The 20,489-nt window shown below is 34.3% G+C and overlaps 1 protein-coding gene across 2 annotated transcripts in view; it reads right to left on the bottom strand.

The window, feature by feature from the left end:
• Window positions 1-20,489, bottom strand: part of Htr2c (5-hydroxytryptamine receptor 2C) — a 221,730-nt gene that overhangs the window by 199,318 nt on the left and 1,923 nt on the right. For both annotated transcript variants that reach the window (XM_052737768.1, XM_052737758.1), the window contains exon 2: window positions 4,332-4,389. The gene's annotated coding sequence lies outside the window, so the exon portion shown is untranslated. The remainder of the gene's footprint in view (window positions 1-4,331; window positions 4,390-20,489) is intronic.

The following is a 20,489-nucleotide window of genomic DNA, read 5'->3' as shown; positions in this document are numbered from 1 at the left end:
AATGCAATTGGGGATTGATATTTTTGTTCAACATGCTAACAATTTACATACATGTATTCACTAACTTTTACAGTTAGTAAAGTTACTACAAACTGCTTGGCTACTTACCTTTCAAAATAGTGTGACTTACTTATTTTGCAGAAGTTGAAACATTTTTTTTTAGAATATATGCATTTTAAACCATTATGTTAACCTTGTAAGTTTTTGGCACTGGCTACTTCAAATAAAATTGTATTTGTACTGTACATATTTTTTTTAATTTCCAGCTAGGTCAACTAGATTATGTACATTTACTTTTTTATAAATATAGATTACTAGTTACATTTCTACATACATGTAGGGCAACAAGAAATTATTTAATCTAGACAATTCTCTGTCTTTTGTGTTCAATGAAGTTTAAAGACTGGCTTAAAAATTTAGATTATCAGCAATACTGTGTACAATGCCAGATTAGAAAGCCTGAAACCTTACCTATGCCTAAAATATATTATGTATGTTAATTTTAAAAAGTAGACTTGACAATGGATTTTCTAACGTCTTATCTGTATAGCTTTAGAGCACAGATATAGACAGTCCTAGATTGCAAATGTACATTAAAAAATTCTTCAAATGAAAAAGTATACTTGATTGTTTCTCTTGTAGAAGTACTATCATTTTATTATATAAGTTTTATAGTTATTGTGAAACTGATGATCAAGTATGTATTACATGTAACACACTATGTTCTTATTGGCGATATAAATGTGTTAACCAACATAGAACATAATGATATTCCACTGCTTAGCACTGAATTCTTTACCTTTCTGCTTATATGTTTTAATTTATTCAAATGAAGAGTTGAGGAGTAAAGAAATTATACTTTATGAAATACAAGTATTTTAAATATTTTTGAAAAAGACATACTACAATATAGTGCACAGTAAAATAATGGAACTATATCAATAGTAATATTTGACACTTATTATGATTTTTTTTGTATTTTCATCAAGTCACTTGCAAACCTAGAATGAAACATTCTAAAAGTTATGCATCAGAGAATTCACATCAAGCAGTTTGTTAAGTGAATTTGTTTTATTTCTAACACCACAAGGCCACATGCTCAAAACAAAAGTCCTTCCTTTTTTAATACAAGTGTCAAGAGAATGACAAGTATAAATCCTGTCCTGGCGGTATAGAGCTAACGTGTTGGTGCTCTGTCTTCACTACATGAACTATTCAGATAAAGAACTCTCAGTGCTGTTATCATGTTACAGAAAAAAGCAAAACTAAGCAAACAATGTTTACCTTAAATACTTACTGGTATTATGAACTTTACCCTGTTTAGGAGGAACAAATCTGTCCAACTGAAAATTGTTCAATTTTCAAAAAGGACATAAGTGATGTTCAATATATAACCTAAATCATTGCCTTGGAGAATCTATATCTGTATCTATCTATCTATAGATACATATACACATATCATATGTATGCATATATATCTTTGTATTTGATTCTGTAGGGCTATAGGGAAGTTATGACTAATTTTGAAGGATAGTCAAAACAAATCATGTAAACCTCCTTTTAGTTTGTAAAAATGATTCTTATACATTTTTAAATTGTCACAGAAACACAAATGCCCTGTAGGAGAGTACTTGCCCAGCATATGTGTGTCATATCAATCTCGTTACCGGAAAAAAATGACTTGTAGGTGTATAGGTATATAGGTATTACAATAGCACTCTTGGTGCTCATCTATATACAGTGAATATTAGCATATTAAGAACATTAGCTACATCATTTCAATAAACAACTAGTCTTCAACTATTTATAGTAGGTGAGTGAGGATGTAGTTTATATGGCACCGGCATGCCCTGGCAAGCACAGTCTCTTGGAGAAGTGAAGTAGTTCAAAACTTTACATACAAGCATAGATTTTTGAGCTATATTTTACCTTTGAGCTCCTTGGGGAATTTAAGTTTTGGAGAGATGGGATAGAACTTGTCAGTTATCGGTACATTCAGATGAATTTGTATATCAAAGTTTCTCTAACAGCTGAGTAAGAATCAAGGATCAGCAGGTATGTGCACAAAGAGTGCACAGGCCAGGGAGAGATCTAGGAAACACTCACCATGGGGTAGTAAACACTTGGCATATAGAGGTAGAGAGAAGAAGTTTTACCAAAGGCAGAATAGTACTGAAAGGGTGCTAGCAAAGGTGGAATTGGCTGACTTCGTATTGTGGTAAGACTGACATTGGTCTTTATCACTGGACAGGGCTCATCATGCTGTGTTGTTGATCAGCATGAGATGACCTTGTGTGGATACTGTATAAACTCACCTGCACGTCCATGTTAACCTATTTCACCAACACGGTGAAAAGATCTGCAGCACACTTTGATCTTCATAAACTTACAGTGAGATTCCTCCTGTTGGGGCACTTCACAATTTTATACTTTGTACATTTTTTAAAAAAATTTTGTCTTCAATATATTAAGTTTACTCATAAAAACAGTCTAAATGTACAATTTTCCCTTTTTAAGAAAGTATAATAAAACATAAAAACCCCAAACAGAACACTTGACATTTACAATTCAAAATCAAATTATCAGAATATTAAATATTTACAAAACTGCATCTTTTAAAAATATTTATAAAGTTACATGCAGTTGGGTAGAATTGACAAAAGAATGGCTTAAAAATGGGGAGAATTGTCCTTCCTTTCTAAAAAGAAGATACGCCCAATAGAACCTGTGAAGCTTTCAGTCTTGGTACCAACTCCTCCTCTGTGTGTGCGTGAGAACTGACCTGTGCTGAGGCAAGCCATTACTTTATACTTTTTAAATTTCATCTAAGGATTCATTTTTTTCCATCACATGGAAAACTAGTGAAAGAGTAATAGAACCCCTTAAATACATGTTAAATGCAGGAAGTGTTATGTTTACCATCACATTAAATAAGGATGTGCTTAATAACCTGGCAGGACAGTTTGATGTTGGTTGTTATGACTGTAGGTACGTTTTAATATAGCCATTTTGATATATTCACCTTGTTGAAAAACTCACTGATTTCTTCTTTCTTTCATTTTCTAAATCATCAGTTATGTGTGTAGCAGACAATCCCATTCCCAACCATATTTCCTTCTGAATATCTTTTGAAATTTAATAGGTTTACATCTTTCACTTTATTTTTGCACTGGTTATTTTTATATATAATTATATATTAATACTCTAGTAAAAGTACACATTGAAATATCCCTATAGTAATGAGTTAGATTCTACAATAATCAATTCTTCTTCCAAAACTACAATTGTAAATTCATTTTATGGTATTAAGTGCATAAATATGACAGTGAGAAATTTAACAGAGAACATAATCATGCTTTTCTTTTCCTTTTCCTTCCTCCCTCCCTCCCTCCCTCCCTCCCTCCCTCCCTCCCTCCCTTCCTCCCTCCCTCCCCCCTCCCTCTCTTCCTTCCTTCCTTCCTTCTTTTCTCCTCCACTTTCATTTTGTTTTCTTTTTTCTTTTTATTTTTGAGACAGGGTTTCTCTATGTAGCCCTGGCTGTCCTGGAACTCACTCTGTAGACCAGGCTGGCCTCGAACTAAGTGATCCACCTGCCTCTTCCTCCAGAGTGCTGGGATTAAAGGTGTGTGCCAACAAGCCCAGCTTCCATTCTCTGCTTTTCATCTTTAATGACTGATAGTTTGTCTTTATTGCTTTTCAGAATTGTGACTGAAAACAAAGATCCTTACCTTCTTTATACTTGGCCGGAGAAGTTGTTGTGGATGATGATGATGATGATGATGATGATGATGATGATAACTCTTTTATTTTGGTGCTGGGGATGGAACCCAGTTTCCTCCACTACTCGGTCAAGTACTCTACCAACCTCATTTATCAAGAATATTTAAAGAGCTTTGCTTTCTAAAATTTACCACCAGTAAATGATAGCCCGATTTCCTTATTCCAAATCACAGCTATGAGTTTGTCACTATAGGAGGAAATCGAGAGATCACAATTTTTCATCACTGACCAAATTTTCCCAACATAAAATCTGATTTTATATTTTCTTACCACAAAGTTGAGATAGTGGTTTGCAAATTGGTAATGGTGTCTGCATCGCACATAATTTGATAAAAAATAATTTGATAAAAACATAATTGCTTTAGGTTGTATTAAAATGTTTTTTAATCAATTAAATATTTTTTTTTCACATGCAGTAAGCCACTAATGGTATATGTCTTAGTAGTTTGTGGACAGGCTTAAGTTTTCAAAATAATTGTATTCACCTATATATAATGGCTAAATATTAATTCAAAATAAGAATCTCAAGGAATGCTTATGGGTATACTTACAATTAATTTGGGAAGACAGTGTTCGTTGGCCTATGCTTGCAGGTATTGGTTGATAACCCTGAAATTAAACATGAAGAAAAAGGTACAATAAGAACTCTATAAGTAAGGTCTTAGTCAAGCTATCTCTGCAATTTTCATTGGTAAGGCCTGACTTGACTGAAAAATAATAGGAATGCTATCCACAAACTCCACATGAAAATCTTAATTCCAAGTTTTCTAAATGAAGCATCAGTACAGCAGGTGCACCACTGTTTGTCTTTCTACCAAAGAGGAAATCCTATGTCAATTTGGTATTCTAAATGAACCAGAAAAATTCTACATCAAATGTCAAGTTGAACCATGATTTCACATAAGACAATTTACAGAGCTACAGCTAAATAGTACTTGATCCATAGGTCCTCTGGGAAAGAAAATAACACTTGACGATCATCATTTAAATGTCCGTTATCATCACAGCATCAATTTTGTGCCCATTTATTTTAGAATGCAAAATCAAAGTCAAAACAAATATTTGGTACATTTTTGTACTAGGACAAACTTTTAATAATGCTAATTTCTTATTTTAAACAGAAAAAATTTTCTAAACACTACAAACATGACCAAGATGTTTTAAACATAGGTATTTACCTAAAATACAAAGTAAATATTTCTGATCAGCCAAGTAAAATGGAGCAAAGTAGACACTATTAGAATTATGAAAAATATATAGAAAACATCATTCTATGATTTAAGATTACTAAAATAATTTAATCAAGTCATAGATCTATCAACAGAACTTGACATGAATAATATAAAATATGTATATGGTGACTTTTAAAGTCACAATTTAAATAATTTGATGTGATTATATTTCACAGTATCGAAGAAAGAATGTATTATAAAAATAACTTACTCTACTTCTGATTCTTTATGACACTACAATAAAGTAGTTGTGAGTTCAAATAGGAGACAAACAACCTAGATAAAAATAAATTTCTCTTCTTACCTAAATTATATTTACAAATACATTTAATATTTATACTTCTGTATGAGCACCTTTTTGTCACTTCAAGAAGTTAGTGCAAAGATACATTGCAGCGACTGTGAGAATTAAGATTCTATTGTATGGAAACTTCAAAATACTTATAGTAAGTAAATCAATTTCTTTGGGGGAAAGATGCATAAAACTTATTCTCCCTAACACATTTCATGAGGCAGAGATCCAAAATCTACCAGTTATTTTCAACTACAGGTTAGAGTCTGTGCTTAGTGAAGACGCACTTGGCAACGCCATTATCGATTTACATGATACAAAGTATAGGTCGCATTGCAACAAAGCATATCTCACTACACGGTAGTAATCTACTCTACTTGTTGCGGCTGTCATTTAAATTAATTTTACCTAATTTTTTTTTTTTTGGTTTTTCGAGACAGGGTTTCTCTGTGTAGCTTTGCGCCTTTCCTGGAACTCACTTGGTAGCCTAATTTTACAGTACCCATGGAGGGAATAAATCTGGTTTTGGTCACAGAACTGCAGCAAATGGAATTGCGGCCCCCTAGTGGTCGCATGTGAGTATTGCAGCCAGAACAATGTGTGCTGTAATGTCATCTTTAGGATTTCTTTATTCCAGGTTTTCCCTCACATGAAAAGATTGAGGTATCTTATAATGAAGCATTTCTGTTCTTCCATGAAAAAACATCTAATCTTGTAGGTTTTTTTAAAAAAATTTTCTCTGAAACTTACAAGCAAAAATATTTTCTGACCTGTCGAATGTTTTAGAGTAGATTTTTTTTTTTTTTTTTTTTTTTTTTTTTGGTTTTTCGAGACAGGGTTTCTCTGTGTAGCTTTGCGCCTGTTCTGGAACTCACTTGGTAGCCCAGGCTGGCCTCAGACTCACAGAGATCCACCTGGCTCTGTCTCCCAAGTGCTGGGATGAAAGGCGTGCGCCACCACCCCCCGGATTTTTAAAATGCTAATTCTGAAAAAAAGAGGACTTCCTTCACTAAAGTTAATTCTTTTCTGAGTGTGTCCTTCCAGCCTAATCATGAAATTTTCATTTTCTTTTATTCGTTATTTTTTTTAATGGCATTATGTAGCCCAGGCTGGCCTCAAATTTATGGCAATTTTCATGTATCTGTCCCTCATGGCTCACATCCTTCTTTACGGTAATATTTTCGTCTCTCAACATATCTTTTCCCCATCACCTAACTAGGAATTTCAGTTACATTTTATGATGTGTATATTATCAGCTCAAGTCTTTGATTTCTCCTTACCTTATTGAACTATTACAATTTTAAATTCCAACAATAAGTTTGATTTCTCTAATTTTTTGTGGGGCAGTGACTCAAGATAGCAAGACTGTCCTGAGCACCACTGTGCTTTATATATTATATATAATATATATTTAAATATATTAATACAAATACATGTTTTAAAGTGCATATTTTAAAGTTTCCCAATTATATTATTACTTTTGACATGACTTATAATTGATTTATGAAGTGACATTGAGGATGATTCTGTGATTATTTAAGAGATTTGACTCAGCATTACAAAAATTGTTGCTATTTTGTTCCTAGCCTATTCTTATAAACCTATTATAAAAATGTAATTTCTATTCAAAATTGTCTTTTTAAAATGCCTAAGAAGGCAGTGAAGACTAAATGGAATCTCAATTGAAGTAATAGTGAAAAAGCAGGCTTTTCAAATGCAATGCCTACCGAAGACATCATGAAAATGCCAATGTTGACACCTGAGCAGGTGGGTGCTAGCATCACAAAAGAGCTGAATGTGCTTCTTTGCACATTTGCAGATTATCATAGTCACTGAAGAAGAAGGAAACTCTATTAATTTAGGATCAAGTGAGGCCACAGAGAGACTGCAGGGATACTTTCCCTGCTTATTTGGGTTTTCAAGGAATCTTTAAAGAAGTATGATTAATATGTTATAAAATGTGCTCATTCTGAAAGGAGTTTAGTCAGTAGTTTAGTAGTTTGGGGAAGTGCTTATATCTGTGTGGCAGGCATCTCCATGAAGGTGCAACACATCTCTATCCTGTTGCACCTTTATCGTCCCCCAAACCATGTTTTGACTGCTAACACTGTGGTTTCTGCCAGCCATGTAGTTGATATAAATTCTAGCATAAAGAGGCTCTGATTTTCTCTGTTTCGTCCACACTGTTCCAAACAATTTTGTTCTCTTTCACTGGGTGTTATTTAAACACCAAGGTACTTTTCTGCTTTATTATGTTGGGTTGTTAGTTTAGATTTTCTTCGATTTCACTTCATGTTACATGCAGTCTTTAAAATCTCAGTCTTTGCTGTCCTAATTTGATAGTGCCTTTTAAACTTACTGTATCTTGTCAAGAGGACGATAGAATGGACTGTCAGTGATACTTGCAACTATGGTCAAAAGTTCTATAGGATCTAACAAACCAAAGGGAAATCTATTTGCTGGCTGATTTGTTGTTCAAGTTATTTAAATTTCATGACCACCACTACCACCACCATCATCATCATCATCATTATTTGTACGTGTAGTGTATGTATGTTGACAGGTATGTGGCACAGTACACATGTGGAAGTCAGACAACTTCCAGGAGTCGGTTCTCTCCTCCCACCATGAGATCAGGAATCAAACTCAGGCCATTAGACTTGCACTTTTAAATAGATGCTGGGCTTTGAACTCTAGTCCTCAAATTTGTGTAACAAGTGATTTATCCTCTAAACAAATATCTTCCCAGGGTGAAACAGGTACTTTTTGTTAAAAGCAGCTGCTTTTGTTAAAAAGCATTGACTCCTCCCTTGCACCCACAAAGTGATGGATGGCAGAATAACAATGTGATATTTCTATTACCACTTTGTGTGTTTGTCCTTTACCTTGGCAGAAGGCACAGCGATAAGCCATTGTCCTAACACTGCTGCCACCTTCGATTCCAAGAATAAAACCTTACATGTCAGACCTCTGCCCAACATATAACATCTTACACAATTTTCCCATCAGTTTGGTACTAATAAATAGTGGTTCCCTCACTTTTCGAAGTGAACTGAGGTATTTAAGGATTCATATATTCTTGATTTGGAGAAGCCATTATAAGATGTCTACCTCCTGTCTTGTGTTCTAACTCAGGCCTGGAGGAGAGCATTGGGTCTGAACAGATATTGTACTCAGTACATTTTATGCATAAGTATTTGACATATTTATGAACTGCTTGCTGGGCTGTTTGTTACTTAAGGTGCCATGGAAAATGTGCTCCCAGCCTTCACAGTTTGAATCCTGACTTGGCTCTTTATTAGATTCTCTCCATTTCTATTTCGTGGTCCTTCTGTCTCCTTGGGGGCTTTCCATTCAACCTTTCGGACTTCCTCACTTTTTCTTTAAAGCCTTCCTGCCATGTGGCTATTTGTTTGCCATGTGGTATGTGCATGCCAGCCTAAAGGGCATGGTCTTTTTGCCTTTGCTCCTCTATTCTCTCTCCTTGGGCAGCTTCTGTGGCCTTACAGCTTGGAATTTTTCTGTAAATTCTAATAAAATTTACTTTATGCTTTCATCTGAGTCCATTCTTAATTTTTTTATTAATGAAACTAAGAACCCCAAAAGGAGACATGATTTCCCTGTATCAATATGATACATGAAATAAATGTTTCAATATAGTTTCAAGCCCACCCCATATATAAATATATATACATATATATCAATATATATATGGGAATATAGTTATGGAATGAAACAGATTTCATTTTACAAAGCTATTTTTTACCTGAGTTCATTGATTTTTCTTGTTGTGATTGCATATTTCACCTACTCCTTTGCTCAGAGTCATTGTCTTTAAAACGACTGAAGGTCACTGGTTTGTTTCCTTATGAAAATGACATAATGGATTAAAGATGGACTTCTGTAGCTAGTGACTCATGCTTGCGTTTGTACATTTTTAAGAGATGTAATTTTGAGAGTAAGCATCCAGCCTTGAGCTGTTTCAGACGTCAGTTGTTCAAATATAGAAATCAAAGCTAACATAAATAACTGTATCTGGCCAATCGACTGCTCAGTCTAATGTAAGCCTCAAAAATTACTCTGCTTTTCCTCCTGTTGTGAATATGCATGCATATGATATATAACACAAACATAATTATGTCTTCTATGTTCATGTCAGTAGTAATAAAAGCCATAGTGTTCAAGGTATTCACATATTTGTACAATGTTTCTAATTTTTGAAGCCAAGAATGCAAATGTATTTTCTGTTCACTCTGAATTTATTAAGCATGACGTGATTCTCAAGGACAGTATGATGTAGTCAAAATTTTAAAAGCTTTCTCTTATTATGCCACACAGCCTTCAAGAGGCAGTGAACTATGTGGGAAAAGAACCAGAATTCAGAGTTAAAAGACTAGAATTATCTCCGTGACTTCAGCACTAATAATAACTGTCCACGTTACCAAAAATTAGTCAAGAGCCATATCTTAACCTCCTTTAGGCGTCATTAAAACATAGTAGTGGCCAGAAAGATGTCTCTGTGGGTAAAGCCCCTGCAGCACAGTCCAGCCAACTTGAGGCCAATCCCTGCAACCTACGTAGAGGTGGAAGGAGAGAACTGATGGCAGAATGTTGTCCTCTGACTTCAATGAATGCTCAGACCCTGTCCCCAACAAATCTCTTGCTCTCATGCTCACTTGCCCTCTAGCTCTCTCTCTCCTCTCTTTTTCTTTCTTCTCTCTCCCTTTCTCTTTCTCTCTCCCTCTCCTCTGTCTCTGTCTCTCTGTATGTCTCTGTCTTTCTCTCACACACACAAGAACATTATATTTAATGTTTTTATTTTCAAAAACCCATATGTGGTATATGGATTTTCATATATTAGTATAATATTCATATATGTAAGTATTCTTAGAAATGTGAGGATACATTAATTCTATTGTTTTCTTAGAATGTTTAGTACTTAATTCATGGTTACTTTCACATCATCATCTATACCTTGAAAATTATAAAGTGCCTTGTTAATATTACTAAAAATAATGTAGTAAAAATAAATAGCCTTTTGGTATTGAAAACTAACAGTTACTTCATAATCAGATGACTGATGATATCAGAGTCAAACGTACAGATCATTATTTACTTACATGCTGGTACTCTTTCCTAATTGTATGCATGACATCTATTTAATACTTCTTTACAGTATAATGTCCTTATTTTTGTTGCCTACCAATATAATTTTTGGTAGTGATTTTAGCAAAGGAGGAAATGGACATCAAATTCTTGTTTGACAGTTATATGACTCTAAGCACAGGTGCTATATTTTCTGTCATGCTTCCAAAGTTAAATCTCTATCGATGATGGTAGAAATCTGCATGATTCCTAAATCAGATCAAGAAGAGGCTTGGGTGCCAAAGTTTAAGAGCTTAGTATGGAAAACTGAATGATTACTTTGAAATAATTTACATGAACACAAATAGTACAATTTTATTAAAAAATGATGAAATGACATTTGGATATGGTTTTCATGGGAAAGCAATTATAAATCAAAAGGGAGCCTTGATAGGAGTCGTGAACAAACTATAATAGCCTTCCCTTCCCTTCTCTTCTTTCTAGTGTCTAAAGTCACCCCCAAAGATTCAAAGGCACTCTGAATACAAAAGCAGAAAACTTCTAATATGGGGGTCAGAAAAGGTTGCACGGAATTGTAATAATGGCCTCTAGTTAGTTGAACAGGTACCCATGACCTTCATTGCCTTTTGAAGCCTTTACACACTAATCACCTATGTGTCCCATATAAATCTAAGAATATGTTTAATGAACCAGACAATTTCTAGTCATGAAGTTCAATCTTAGCCTGGAAGTTAGCAACACTGATGTTAAGCAAGATATTAGTGAATTCCTAGTGGGAATTCTCCACTGGAAAGTCATTTTGCAACAAAATAATATGATATTTTGATTTTTACTAGTTTTTTTTCTGGAAAGAAAAGAAGGTTTAAATCTAAGAATATTATATTATTATAGCATCATTCGACAATAATGTAGAAAGTGACATTGTAAAATATTAAAAGCACCTTCTGTTACGTGGGCTTTGAACATCACAGTATATATGAACAAGGTAGGGCTCATAGAAGTAAGAGAAAAAAGCATAATAAGTTGAAGAATTTTGGGAAAATTAGAAGAGGAAATCAAACTAAATTTGATTGACTTTCAAGAAACCTTGTTTGGCTAAAGTACAATGGCATGGCTGGTATCCCAATTTGTTCTACAGAAAGTGATTTGGTTTTTATTAAGGTTTTCATCAAAGACATATTGCTCATCAATCAACTATGGTTATATAACCTTTGACCACATTTAAATGAATGTCTACTCTTCTGCAGAAACACACACATTTATCATTTTAATCATTCCAGAGTTAAGTTCTATCCTGTCTCTGTCTCTCTCTGTCTGTCTGTCTGTCTCTCTCTCTCTCTCTCTCTCTCTCTCTCTCTCTCTCTCTCTCTCTCTCTCTCTCTCTCTCTCTCACACACACACACACACACACACACACACACACACACATGCCTCTATATGACTTTTGTTTTAATGATGCAGGAGATGAAACTAGGAGCCTCACATGTTAGGCAAACATTACTACCAAGAACATATCAAAATTTCTGTGAAACTATCCATAACATAGAAAGCAGAGGGAGTACTGGAAGTCCTGTGTAATCTTAAATGAGAAAGCATGGTATTGTTTCAATCTGGTTGTACAATTAAGTGTGTGATCACGAATACAATATTTCAACTTATTTACTCTTAGGTGTCTCATTTGCATAAGCGATGCTAAAATATGGGCCCTAATTAATTTGTAGTTAAGTTGAAAATAAAATAAGAGAACATATAGGAGCTATATGACCAGATGTGAATGCTACTATTATGTAAAAAGCAGACCTACCACTAATAAGGGTGTTATGTGATTATATTTTTAAGCACTTTGAGCATTGTGTTGCTTTTGTTAGAAAATCGGTTAAATGAAAGAGGTGTAAAGTACAGTCTAGAATGTAAGGATGGATCTTTAGCTGAAATTTAATCCTATATTAGAATTTTTTAAATTGCAAGAAATAGAAAATACTTGAAATATGCTAGGTGTGGTGGTACACATATACAATCCCAACATTCCGGAGTGAAGTTAGGAGAATCATGAATTTGAGGCCTGCTTAGTCTACAAAGTGAGAGGTAGACCTGCACAGTGAGTCCCTGTCAACAAAACATTGTTGTATGTGTTTTGATGTGTTTGTATGTGTATTGTATGTGTGTATCTGTGAGTATATGTAACATACATTTAATATAAATAGATATTAGGAAGAGTATCATAAATGTACCTGTTAGGTAATACCTAGTAAAATGAAGAAATGAAAAATAGCTCCAATTTTGTTTTTTACTGTGGATAACAATTATCTATGTTCACAGGCTGACAATATGAATCCCTGAAATTTTGCTCTTGTTCGAAATAACTTTGTGTGAAGCTTTTGGTTCATTTAACTTTTACCTTTTTGACTTCTGTGTGTTTATAAGACATTTCCAAAACTCAAAAAGGTTTTTAAAGCCATCAATTTCTCTTCCTAAGGTATAATCATATTATATGCACAAATAAAAATGGCTAGAATTTGTGTATGTGCATATATGTGTGTTGACATAGTCTTATGCAACCTACACGATTGAACACACTATATAGTCAAAGATGACCCTGGAACTTCTGATCATCTTGGCTCCCCTTCTCAATTTCTGGGCCTACAGACTGGGGTCATCACACCCAGCCATGGATATTAGTTATAAATTCTACTGAATAAATATTAATTATTCATCAAGTAACATTTATATAGCTTAAGGAAGTTGGTAAGTGACATACTATGTTAACAGTAAAGTATACCTTTATGGTTTTTAACGTCATTAAATAATTCCCTTTTGTAAGGTTTGGAGCTGCACTACCATTTAATTTAGATCACAAGCCATAATTACATTAGTTTTGTTTTTGCTTCATAAGAATCTATTATGTTCACTACAAGCAATAAAAGAAAAACAAGAGACATTTCCATTTAGTTACCCTTAAAAGATGAATGATTTCAAATGTAGAACTGGAGTGAATGGGACATTTACAAGTTCAAGACCAGAGGACTGATTTTTGCTTGTATAACAATTTCTTGTGTTGTTGAGGAATCATAGCTGTTATTTTGTGACATAGAAAAATCTATTATCTCCCATTATTATTATTTGAACTCATTTTTCAGAACTCAAGTTTTTCTTAAGTTTATAGTATTTGAAAGGACATTATTAAACACTCAGTTTACCCCCTTTTCTTCCAGTACTGAAGACTGAACCAAAGACTCTCATGCGTGCTAGCTAAGCGCTCTACTACTGATCTGCCCAGGGTTTACTCTTTAAACAGCAAAAGATACAGAGGTGCATAAAAGACTAGAACTCTGGTCACTTAACTCTTAACTTTGCAGCTTAAAAATTTTTACATAGTGCCTGTAATTTTTAATATTACTCAGCCAAAACATATTCAAGTAAACTGTAGAATATAATGGCCTATGCATATAACCATGAATAAAAAACTTTATCTGTGAATATACCACCTGATAAAATAGATAGCTAGTACTCAACTTAAAATCCAAGACAATACTTATAAAACCTTTGATATCATGACTGGCAAATAGGAGCACTGAACTCTAAACTATTAAGTTGAAAGCAATGAACAAAAATAAAATAAAACACCATATGGTAAGTGCCAGGTAGTAAGTACAATGTCTAGTTTCTTTAAAATTCACATGGAAAATTTGATGATTTTATGTATGAAATTAGATGATCTTTTACTTTAATCAGTGACTTTTTCTACATTGTATATATAAAATTGTAAAACATTTGCATTTTAAGCATTTTTTCTTACTTTATTTGTGTTTGATGTGAGATAGGATCTTGCTATGTACTTCATAACAATTGGATTTGTAACACAGGCTATCTTCCAGTGCACTACTCTCCTGCCTCAACCTTGTGAGTACAGGCACACACCTCCATGCCTGGCTTTTGCTTCTTGGCTTTATAGTCAGCAAAATAGCTTTCTTCTCCACTCTTTATGGGAAAACTGTACAATTCCCACTGAAGCATGAGAACTTGGCTGCTGTCATTGCCAAAGTCCTACCTTACCGGAGGCTCATTACTTCACAACTTACCTGGCACTCACTTTATTTATTTTTGGCATTTCACAACTTGTTAGTCATTCTATTGCTATTAACCCTTTAACTACTCTGCATTATTTGTGCATTGTGATCAAAGTGGAATATGTGTTCAGCTCACATTTGGAATGGAGATTTTTTTCGGCAGTTTTAAAGAACTGGCTATAAGAGTCTACAATCAGAATGGGAATGAGAAAAAGAAGTGATAGATCCGAGGAAAATGGGTCAGTTCCATTTCCCTCTCATTTATTCTAAGTAGGGGAGAATAGAATACTAGTTTCTTTGGGGAAGTTTTATATAACATGCATGTTAGCTTCTATCAATCATCTAAAATAGCATTGTAGATACACCAAGACCTTAAAATAATACTTGATGAAATTCCACTATCCTTACAGGTTATTCATCTTATAGTTGACTCATTTGGAATATATATATTTGCTACATATGGAGAGTACATTTTATAGATTTAATTAAATAAAATTTAAAAAATTGGTTGAGGTTCAGTAATAGATGTATTTTAAAAATTGAGATAGATTGTTACCCAATGAAAGGAGGGAACTAATCCTCCCACCTAATGAATCTACTATATTGGCTACTTAAATAAGATCTGGAAGAGCAAGAATCATGGTATCAATGAATAATCATTTTACTGCATAATTATTTTATACATTCTTTGCCATTTGCAATGATTGTAAAGGAAATATGTGATGAAAGGATAAAGAAATAAGTCTATCAATAAACCCATTCATTTTTGCTCCCTTAAATATAGGTCTGAAAATATTGCTAGAATAGTGCCAGCTCCTGTGGATTTATTTCACACAAGAATAAAAGCATCAAATTTCCTCAAGTTCTTTTCGATCATATGTGAAAGTAGAAGATATGGACCTACTAAGCTTCCAGAAGTCAATGACTAATCCAAAAACAGAATAATGTACGAACACAGTATAAATCATAAAGTTAAATTTAAATGCTTAAAAATGTGAAACCTAGACATTCATGATCTTATCACTGTAAGCAATTTAAGAATAGTAACTTCTGATATTCTATAATTAGAAAAAGGAGACAAGTAGACTTGCCCATGAACCCACATCACAAAAATAATGTGGATCATTGAGTTAACTGGTTAAAGTTCAAATAATAGCGAAGTTATGGAATAGAGCTACATATTAAGCACGTTAATACATATTAATATGGTCCTACATATTAAGCACATGTTTACCACCTAACGAGTAGTCAGCCAGATGGTCAAACACACACACACACACACACACACACACACACACACACACACACACACACACCCGCATGTGCTCTCACTCGGCATGTGTATATTTCACTGTGAAATAAAAAATAAAACTGTATTTTAGGACTAAACTTTAGCTAATCTAAGTTAAGATTTGTAAATTTTTAATTGTCTGAAACTACGTCCAGGGAAATAATTGTGCTAAATGCTTGAGTTCTTAGAGGTACAAAACATTAAGTTCCTACAATTAGCAGCACAATTAATTTAAATCTCCTAATCGATTACAGATTTTAGACAAGGCCTTCTTCATAGATAAGTGCCAGTTGGCAAAAAACTTCCTGCAGGTGGTAGGGTATGAGCCAGACCTGGAAGACCACATAGGCCTGAGGAATGTTTGCTAGGGTGAGCTTCATACCACAGTCTCTCCATATTTTCTAATGTTTCCCCAATAACTCTGGCAACTTTCTGTTATTCACTTCCAGAACTTCAATTTTCCTGCTTGACTCACAAGTACCCAGCTTTCTAAAAATGAGCAAATATGATTGATCTATGCTGCAGTGACACCAATACACACCATATAAAACTGTGCATACTTAACTGTAGCAGCCTGTGTATTTGTCTTATCACTCTATATGCTATTTCCCTGATATCATTTCATTGTTTGTGTTCAAATCTGTAACTCCCATGACCTTTGCTTTTCTTCTTTCCCTTTTTGAGACAAGACTTACTATTTTTAAATAAGGGTCTTGCTATGTAGCCTAGGTAGGCTTCAAAATTAAAATCACCTTGCTCATGAATGCTGATATTTTGACCCCATGTTTCACAACAACCTTTCACTCAGCTGCTTACCTCCCAGTCTGCTAGAATCAATGTTTCTAAATTATTTGATTTGTTTTTTTTAATTGATGGCTAAATCTACTTGAAATGTTATATGCCCATTTTATTGCCTTGACAATTGTTAAGGGAGATTGTCAATATCTCCATATCCATATCCACCTGTTCAAAGTCTAAGGCTGATACTATAAAACAATGCCTAAAATAAACAGAGACTTTAATGTGTAATAACATGACCACTATATTCAAGAGTGCCTGCTTTCAGGCCTGAGATTATTCATTACAGTTGAGTAGAATATTTCACCTGCTTCCATGCCTCAGTTTTCCAATATTCAAACCCTGGATAATACTATTAACTTCTCATGGGATAGTTGTGAGGCTTAAATGAGAAAACATATATAAACATCTTATACATGTGTATTATATAGTATGCAGCAGTTTTCAATGAATCATGGCAACTATTATCATTATCCTTTATTATATTCTTAAGAGTAACTACTTTCTAACTTGATCAAATCTTCTTGATTTGAATGTATGGAGCTGTACATAAAAACATTGAATGAGTCTTGATTCCTGATATAAAATATGTGAGTTTAAAATGAACTTTAAAAAAGATACGAACACAAGACATTTAATCAAAGGCATTTTACTAATGACATTAAAGAAGAAATATGTTTTCATGAAAATGAAAAAAACATGGCCACTGTAGACATTTAATCCACTGATATTTTTGTCTGGACATTAGTTGACATGGTTTCATACTATTGAGTTGTTTTCAGTTTTTACACTATATGCACCCCAAAGCCTGTCATTACTGAATAATACATCTTGGAGCACTCACCCTCCCTGCTGCACTGCCAGTCCAACTGTCTCATCTTCTGTAGAAGGCCAAACACACTACTCACACTCTTTCCTCTAAGGCTTGGCAAACTACCTACCACAATAATTTATGTTGCCTCCTGGGAGACTTCAATTAAGTCTCTTTTTCTCATTCATTCACTGCTTTGATCAGAAACGTACCCTCTTTCTTATACCCCAGAAAATATCTTCTACTTACCATCCCGAGAATGCTTAGAAACTTGGGGCAAATGAAATGGCTGACCATCCATACATTTTCAGTGTTTCTTGATGTTAGGAGATGTATATTTAGGAATGAATGAGGATACACTTTTGTATGAAATTTAGCATACCAATATATGGTGTTGTGTGAGATAGTGTGGTTCTCAAAGCCTTCTGATAATTATGGTACACTTATGCTTCATTAATAGGCAATGACATTGTTAGCCCATTAAGTAGACATGTGTGGTTAAAAGAGGACACTACTAAAAGTAAAGAAAAATATTCCTGAATGTAGGATTTCAAGTGATGCAAAGGGCCATAAAGGCAATTTGTGGGTTAAAAGATTTTTCCAATTTTTTTCCAATTAGACCATGTATGAATCAGGGTAACTTTAACTATAGTACTAAATGGCAGCTAGGTGTATATGTGTGCTATAACTTGTGCCTTTAGGACAGTGTATATGGTACAGTCTTAACCATAGCTGGAAAGAGGAATCAGCAGAAAGATAAAGCAGAGGTAGGTGCTGGGTAGCAGGACACAAACTCAACATTCCAGATCTTGTACATCTTATTTGAAATCCTGCTCATACTATTATAATTGTGCATTAAAATGCCTAATAGTGGCCGGTTAAATGATGGTGCACCTTAAATTCTTGGTTGGTTGCAATGCTGAGGGTGTAAAATGGAGATTACTAGGATGTTCTGCAGTTTTGTTCTCTGTATTTAAAGAGATCATAAAATATTTGGTTGAAGGCAGTGACAGATTATGCATTCGTTAGACTGATGATTGGTGATTTTCTCCTGAGATTCAACAGTACAATGCACAGAAAAGTAACATAGGTGTTTTATAATGATGACAAATGATAATATAAAATACAGCTTTGCAAAATAATTTAAAAAATCAAAGTATGTTATAATGTTTCACAGTGAACAAGTAAGGTTAATTTATTACACCACTATATATTATATTACTATGTGTTACTATATTACAATAATATCTTATTGACCCCAGTGTAGTCAAGTTTTCACAGTTGGATTATGGCTACCTAAATTAATGAACTAACTAAGCATTTATTTCATTAGACATTAAGCTTTGAAGGATGATCTACTAAAATAATCTCAACACAAGTGTTATATATCCTTGTTTCCTGAAGAATTCCACTGTTATGTAAGTGAAATGATAAGACACATATTAATGATACTAACCAAATAGTCTGGAGACTATGGAGCCATTAGATCCTGGAACTTAATTATTGTTTTGCAGCAGGGCTCAGAAAACTGCAGCCTTCAGTCTCAGGCTTGGAACAATTTAAGAGCAGCTGAAGACACTTCATGTTGGTTGCTGACTATCTTTACCCTAAATTATGATTGTTTTGTGCTTCCTTTATTTGGAGGAACAAAAATGAAACAGGAAGATACTGAGGATTCATTCAGTTTTCAGACTATTATTGAGGTTTGGGTATTTATCAGCCCAATTAAGAAATATTCCTAAACAGTTAAATTCCAAGCAATATTGAGAATACTGCTAACCTGACAGAATTTTAGAGTTTGTTTTTTAGAGGGGAAATGTACTGTCTTCTGTCGTGTCAGTGCTCATATTTTTAAAATCCTTAGTAGATTAGGAGCACATTGTCACAGGTATTGAGCTTAAAATTAGGGAATTGTTTTTGTAATGCTGGAGATCAAACGTACTGTCGTGGACATGCTCAGCAAGTCCTTGACTGCAGCCCTTCAGTTTTTATTTCTGTTGTTGGAGAATAGATACATTCTTCTCAGGTAACCATGTAAGCACAAAGAAGCACTTTGTGTTTCTTTGCCTTAATCTATGAGAGAATCTTTGGAAATTGGGGAGAAAATTGGTTGGTATCAATAACATTTGACATATGATTTTCCTATTCATAATGATGCTATGAAGATTTTATGAAATAAAGCATATATTCAGCACTCTTGAATCCCTGCCTGGCATCCAGGAGGTTCTCAAAAACATCAGGTCTCACGCTCTTCTTTTTCCCGTGACTTCATACTGCACCAAACCCTGTCGTGTTATTACCTGAAAAAGTCATCACTGTCATCCATGACAACTCTACATGGCAGAAAAAAAATCCCCAAAAGACAACAGAGAAAGGGTTAACAGGCCTCCCTCTCTCTGTGGTGGGATCAAAAACTCCTGTCTTTGTTGGTGTAAGCACCCCAATCCTACCTGGCCATTGCAATCACAGCCTTATCCACCTTCCGATATGCAGGGCTTGAGTTGGGCTTGCTGCAGCAGATGATAGGTGCTATTAGGAGAGAAATGATGTGCACAGAGCAAATATATTTTTTCAGTTCCCAAGAGGACCAGAAGAACAAATTAAGTGAATGGAAAACATAATTAAATACCCTATGGTCTACCTCCTCCAAGTATAGGCAGAAAAAAACGCCTACCTATAGGGTGGGGTAGGGAGTTGTAGATGATTTCCCAAAAGAAAGATGCCAAAAATCATATTCCTCCTAAAGGGCAGTAGTGTGTGTGTGTGTGTGTGTGTGTGTGTGTGTGTGTGTGTGAGAGAGAGAGAGAGAGAGAGAGAGAGAGAGAGAGAAGAGAGAGAGAGAGAGAAGAGAGAGAGAGAGAGAGAGAGAGAGAGAGAGAGAGAGAGAGAGAGAGAGAGAGATATGCTGCAAAAGAAATGAAGAAATAATTTTCTGTGGTGCATGTTAATTGCCCATTTTCATTGTCGTTGCGCAGTGAACTTCAGGTGACAGTTTATGTATGCTGCATTAATGTTTTGTTTGTCAGAGTGTATGATTTTATATACACATGTATGTATGTATGTCTATCATATATCTATATAAAATTCTTAATGAAAAAAATTAAAGTCTGTC

This window comes from Peromyscus californicus, unplaced genomic scaffold (assembly GCF_007827085.1).
Source record: "Peromyscus californicus insignis strain IS unplaced genomic scaffold, ASM782708v3 Scaffold_10__1_contigs__length_136768540, whole genome shotgun sequence".
NCBI classification, from domain to species: Eukaryota; Metazoa; Chordata; class Mammalia; order Rodentia; family Cricetidae; genus Peromyscus; species Peromyscus californicus.
This window is presented reverse-complemented; position numbering and strand designations above follow the sequence as displayed.